Raw genomic sequence first — 7,384 nt, 5'->3', positions numbered from 1 at the left:
AGTAATATTCATTTCAAATTCTTATTACGCTTGTATTCCTTTAATTTCTTTATTCATATCTCAGTTCGATTCTTGAATTATTCTTTTCATTTGAATTTATTATTCATATTCCAATTGTTACTCACAATTATTGATATATTCTGGTGATTAGAATATACCAAAGCATACCGATTGTTCCGGTTGCTATTCCAGGGACTGGATAACACTACTTTTTGGGATTAAGTCTACTTAATTCTAAGGATCGGGACATAACCGGATCCTTGAAACGGGCCGTAGTGCCTGGGTGCCCGACGGGATCTATATAGTGAGATATAGATCTGCACTGTATCCTGACTGATCAGCAGGGTATAGTTGTGAACTTGAGTCCAGTTTAGTTCGTTTACATTCGCCAGTAATGGCCTTCTTTCGATTCTTATGAGGTTATATCTTTGCAGATATACCTGGGTTACGGATTCAATTATAATGCTTTAGCACTGTTTATATTTTGTGGACTTGTTGAGCAATTTTGGCTCACCCCTTTTTGTTGTTATTCACCTTATTGTTTTTAGTTAAGAAGGAATATGAAACCTATCAGGACACGAGTGGTAAAGAAGCGGGTCAAGCCTCGGGATCCTCTCATACCCAAGGTGTTGATCCCAATTCAGGAAGAAAGCTTTGAGTTGCCCAAGCAGGTGGAGTGTTGATAGATAGTACGTGTGTTTGAATAAAAACTGAACTTAGTTTAAAAATAAATTAGACGATGGTTTGTAATAAAGAGAGTTTGTGAGATTTTAAATATTGGTTTGTAATAAAATAGTTAGTGGTTCTTGTTTTCATACTTCAACCTAAAAAGGTCCTGGTTAGTGAGAAAGGGGTTTAATTTCATTTCTTTATTATTCATTAATAAGCTTGTACAGGTTTGGTGATTAGCTCGTAACCCCCAGACTTATACCCCGGGTCTGGAGGGCGTGACATTGATTGAATAGGAAACTCGTTTGATTTCTTGGCCACGTTAATTTTTGCCAAACGAGCTATTCTCTCATCTGCCATCTAAAAAGTGCAAAAATAAGCAAATTCAGGCATAAATCTATGCATATAAAATGCAGAAAAATAGATATTATGTGCAAAAAATTTAAATGAGACACAAAATTAAAGCACATATTTGAGAAAAACAAAAAAAGAACACAATAGATATACCTGGAAATTCGAAGGTCGGTGAGCCGGAAAGTAAGATAGATCGCCGGGGAAAGCTTTGGATACTTTGAAAAAGACCTAGAGTTTTTTAGGAACAGAAGAAGGGAGATCAAGAAACAAGAAATAAGAAGTGAGAAGAAATGAATCAATTCACTTACTTATATAGGCGGCGAGGAGAAGATGAAGGGATAAAAAAAGCCCATTAACGAAAAAGCCCAATTCTAGAAGATTCTTGAGAAATTTAAAAAAAATATTAAATCCAAATAGGATTTGGATTATTGAAGGCCCAAATTAACGCCCAAATCCAAATAGGATTTGGAAAATTGGAGGCTCAAATTGAGGCACAAATCCAAATAGGATTTGGAAAATAGAGGCCCAACCCAGATTGAAGACCAATGGGCAAGACCAGGATCGCGATCGATTTTAAAGTTGTGACTCCTACTCAAAAAACTTCGAACTTGAGCCCGTAATAGACCATGGAAATGACTAGGATCCATGTCTAAATCCTGGTCGTGAGTCCTGGTCATTTTTGTTCGAATAGAAGCCATAAACTGGCCAAAAATTCGACTACAATCCTAATCATCTAAACGACTAGGATCCAGGTCTAAATCTTGGTCGTGAGTCCTGCTCGATTCTGTTCGAATAGAAGCCAGAAAGTGGCCAAAAATTCAACTACAATCCTGGTCGTCTAAACGATTAGGATCCAGGTCTAAATCCCGGTCGTGAGTCCTGCTCGATTCTGTTCGAATAGAAGCCATAAAGTGGTCAAAAATTCGACTACAATCTTGGTCGTCTAAATGACTAGGATCCAGGTTGAAGTTCTGGTCGTGAATCCTGCTCGATTCTATTCGAATAGAAGCCAGGAAATGGCCAAAAATTCGGCCATAATCCTGGTTGTCCAAACGACTAGGATCCAGGTCGAAATTCTGGTCATGGATCCTGATCATTTGTATTCGACCAGACCCCAGAAGCTGGCCAGAAATTCGATCAGAATCCATGTCATTTCTACGACTAGAATCCTGGTCGAAAAAGGCTGAAAAATTGGAAAAATGCAAATATTTCCCGAAAATTAGAGAAAATTCCATGAAAATTCCTGGAAATTATGAATATTTCCTGAAAATTAGGAAAGAATCCCAGAAATTAAGGGATTATTCCTTTAAATTAGGAAAAATACCAGAAAATTCCTAAAAATTATGAATGAGGTAAGGAAAATGATAGAGAGGTTTAAAAAAAATAACAACCCTGAAGCCACGTATAAGGCAAATCATTGTAAATGTGTAGGTTGCGCCACACTTTACGCAGAACGATACCCTGTAAGGGAACAAATAAGCTTAACTTCTACGAAATCTTTTACGATTTCCCAAAAGTTGGGAGAAATTGATAGGGATAAAATAAACCTTAATTACGTCATTAATATTGCAATAATACATCTAGGGCTGCAAGGCCCATTAAAGAAATCCAAATGTATGACATTCAGACCAAGAAGGTTAACACATTGATCAGGCCTAAGAAGGTTAACACATTGATCAAGCCTGATGGATTAAAGAAGGCCCAATAGTCATGAATATTTATTAATTTCCTAATTAATAAATAAGGAGGATTAACAACTCATTAAGTAAGTCCAATCAGTAATATAACTCTATGGAAGATAACCTAGAGGGCACCTGAACCAACATGGAGTCTGATTCCTTTATTATAGGACTCCAAAGTCTATCCAAATTCTGAGACTTGTACCCCAAGTTTCCTAACCCTAGTACAATTCAAGGACTCCCAACATCTATATACGGGACCTCACCCAACAAATCAGAACGACGTTTTTGACTTGATCCTTGACAATCATCAAGGTACGTAGGCATCTTGTTAAGGCAGATCGAGTCACGAGACACAAGAGCAGTCTAATCGAGTCTCGAAGCTCACGAACCCTAGTAGTAAATACAGCAATTAATACACCCTAGTTTTTTATCCATAACAATGGCCTTGAACGAGCTCTCGTAAAAAAAACTAGTTGCTGGAGAAGATAACTGAATAGCATCAGATGCATTCTGCTGCTTTTGTGTGTAGACTTTTCATAATAAATTATGTGGCTTAAATATAACCAAGTTAATTGATTGTGTTTCTGTAATATAATGAATTGATCAAGGCAATTTATTGCGCCTAGAGTGAGATTCATAAGACTTTTACTTACGCCAAGAGAAGAAAATTCCTTGCCTTAAAAAGTTCTCCCAGTTGCACCAAGGGAGAAATAGTTCTTCCCTTAGAATATATTTCCAGTTGCTCCAAGGGAGGAACAGACTTCATTTGTGCCTAGTTACTAGTTGCGCCAAGAGGGAAATCTTTTGTCCCTTAGGAACTTTTAAATCATTTGCGCCAACAAGGAGATAATTGAGTTCTTGCCTTAGAACTTTCTATTAGTTGCGCTAAGAGGAAGAATTATTCTATACTTAGAATACTTTCTTCTACTTGCGCCAAGAGAGTGTTTTTCAACACTTAAAACTTTTTCTGATCTTTTCTTAATTAAGCTCAATTTCTTCCATTCTTTGATTCACTCTATGTTGTATCAGTTTGATTTCTTCTGAATGATTAAGTTAATCTTTTTTCGATATGCTAACGTTTAGTGCACTGGTCTGGTTCACAAAGGACTAACACTGAATTGGATTCGGTCAATCCTCTTTATAATTCCGAGCTGATAAAGCCTTAGGTCATTCATAACTTCAATCACTGAAATCCTTGATCTTCAATACTCAAACTAATACATTTCCTTATCACTGGAATTCCTTTAACATTTTATTCTTCATGGAGGTTTGACCCGCGACCCAAAAGCATCAAAGCTTCAGGCGTGCCCCGCATAGCGTGGAGGCCGTGACCCGCGAGTTTGACATATTCAGGCGTGCCTCATGAAGGAAACAAAGGGGTCGTGTCCCGAGAGCTCCCATGACATGCCTCGGGCTCGCCCCCATGTGTAAATTGGGTGTAATTTTCCAACCCTAGAATTTAAAATTCAAGATTACAAACATTCGGAGTTTAATTAATGCATTCACAAAGATCAAGAAGCTATGTATACAATCTATACATATATATACATACAAAATATGGCATAAACATACAAGTATCATGGACAATAAGACTATAATTACTCACGGAAGATTGAAGGAAGTAGAGAAGATTTTTCGCTTTATTTTTAACAAACTAAAAAATCGGGGGTAGTTGTTATGCCATAAAATTGTCATGGGTATTTTATCGGCTCTTCTGGTAAATGGGTCGGATCATCATCAAGGAAGAAGAAGGACGAACGCCAGAGAACGCGTCTCCGGAACTTCGGGCGTGCCCTATATGGGGCTAGCCCTGAATGAGATTCGTTTGCGATGACTATCGACGATAATTAGTTACGACGATGATTAGTGAAGTTCTATATGAAGGCTTATGACGATCATTATATTGAAAGCATATAATGATTATAGTGAAGGAAGCGTGTGACGACCGCAACGACAAGAGTGTTACGACGACCTCTATAAAAGACTACGATGACGAACAAGTATTGGTGAAGAATTTTTTAAAAATTGTTGTGAAACTAGACAAAGGAGTAGAGCTATCAAGAAGTAAGGAATAGTCCGGGCTCCGGGGAAATATCCATTTTCTTAGGACTCCAACTTTCTTAAGGCGCGCCCGAAAAAGGAAAAGGGGCCTCCGGGAGCCTGTCATCCCGGAAAACATATTGAATGTGTCCTTATGTAGTCTTGCGAGTTTTTCTCGTAGGGGAACGGTCATAAACACTTAGTATGTGATTTGGGAGTCATGTCTGTACATTTGTCGGGTTGTCCTCGTCGGGAGACTTTGGTGTTATCTTGCACTTTGCACTTATATATTTGAGATCACTTGTCTTGTAATCTGGTGGGTTATCCTCATCGGGGGGCAAGAATTCGCTTGAGCATTTGCGATAAGTCATGGCTATATCTGCGGTTACGATCGACGAAGATAGCGGTAGCAGATGGGATATCCACCGGCTAGGAAGTTTCCTTATCCGTGAAGTTCCGGAGTCATAACCGAGCCTTGGGCCTTTGTGACTAGGCCGCATCGCTAGGCACTCCTAAAGAAAATCAATGTTCGAGTTATAATAGGAAGTTGGATCGACAACTCCTATTGGGACGCTGAATGAGAAGCCAAGTCCATCTAGATTTCTTGTTACCCAAGAATTACGTCCAGCTTGATCCTCTATAAAAGGAGGTACATAGGTACATTGTGGGGGTACGTGTTTGAGAGTTTTGAGAAGAAAAACATAAATTCTAGTAATCTCAGCCGTTTTTTAAGCACAAATCAACACACTCCGGTGATTTCTCCGATCTCCGACCATCGCTGCAGATCTTGATTTCGACCGCAAATCTAAAATATTTGTTAACCAAATTCCTCCGTTAACACGTGGCTACCCTTTCACTCAGGAATGCTATACAGAGCATTTGGTAAGTGTTGACTATGAGAAATCATGATGTTAATTATTTTACCGCAATTACTCCTAATTCAACCATGTTCAAGAATCTTCTTGTCATGGTCTTCAAACAACCACTCTCCGGTCATGATCCACGGTAAATCCACCATTAATAATTCCGGAAAACCTGGGGTTCCACGTCGTTACAAATTTCCTCCAACAACACTTTCAACACCTTGAAAAGTTCATGAAAAGAAGTAGATTAGACGCTTGCAAAGAGATTGCTTCAGATGGGACTAGAAGACAATGATCTTGAGTTTCTGTTCCAGCGATACAAAAAAAGCATTGTGATCAGGAGGTACCAGTACTGTACAACCAATTAGGTGACATAATGGTTCAGCAAAGTTGATAGCCTTTGATGGTATACCAGGAATAGGTTCCATTCCATTCACTACAAGAAACAGTTCAAAACAGTCGAGTTTTAGTATAATTTAAAATTTCTCCCCTTGAATTAAAAACCAGATTAAAAGAGTAACACAATCTAGAGCAGTAACTGTTATATATGTGCAATCATATCCTCAACAAACAACATAAAAGAAAATTGTACTCCATGTCTGTATATATCGATAAGAATTTAAATATCAACTGACCAGTCGAAAACCAAAAGTTGGAAGAACAAACACATTCACCTAGCTGGAGGGTACAGCCAAATCCCGTACGTACTCTCAGAGCTAGCTCTGAACAATACATAAGGATAAAAAAAACAATGATACACAACAAGACCATATTGATTTATGCTTTGATCTCAAATCTCGAACATTTGATGATTCCCATAGAGAGATCAATTTCAATCAAATTTTCTTCATTAATTTCTGCTAAGAGCTCCATAAGACCATGCTGCTTGAATAATATTGCTTCTGCTGAGAAATTTGGTAACTTGAATTTGGGACTAACATATAGACCACTCGGTAAAGCTATTTCAATCAAACTCTCCTCATCAGATATTGAACCATCCGAGAAATCTTGGCTACTCCAGGAGGCACCTTCTGAATTATTAGTACTGGTAGATAACTGATCAATTGTTTCGCTGTCCGAATATAAATCTGATGACCTAAGAACTTCATGCACTCCATTTTCTTCCTCTTGAGTTATTTCTTGCTTCTTTTGCAGTAACATTGTAGATGCTACTTTAACCTCAACTTGGACCTTTTTTGGTTGATTGTTGTTGTCCACCTCAGAGTTAACTACAACCTCGTGATTTTCCACTGTTTTCTTCACGACTCGATTTTTGTTTGAGGCAGTACTAGAGAAGATATTAGTTGAAAAAAGAAGCAGACAAGTGAAAAAGAAAAATAATACTATGTAAAAGAACAAGCTGACAAAAGTGAGAAGAACCGCAACAGCAGCAATGCACGGTGCCGAGTGTTTCATAAAAGAACACATGTTTGGGAATATTGTTAGTATGGAGTTCTATTTAGAAACCAAGATCTTTTTCTGAGCCTCTGAGGTGTATGGAACTTGGCAGGTAGTAAAATGTCGGTGAAAGAAATTAACAATGTTTAGGTAGTAAAAGTGATGGGGAGACTGAGAACTAAACACAAGTACACAGAATGTTTAGGGTTTGTATGTTTGCAGAAGAAGTAAAATTCTAATGGAGTTGAAGTAGCAAAGTTGATACTGTTTGCCTTTTTAACACGAACCAACATACACTCCCCCAGCTTTATCCTGAAAAATTGGGTCAAAAATATTAAGCAGACAATTAGGTGTTTTATCCTAGAGCTGATTCTCTCG

The sequence above is a fragment of the Apium graveolens genome, chromosome 11 (assembly GCF_009905375.1).
Source record: "Apium graveolens cultivar Ventura chromosome 11, ASM990537v1, whole genome shotgun sequence".
Classification (NCBI taxonomy): Eukaryota; Viridiplantae; Streptophyta; class Magnoliopsida; order Apiales; family Apiaceae; genus Apium; species Apium graveolens.
Note: the sequence above shows the minus strand (reverse complement) of the source record.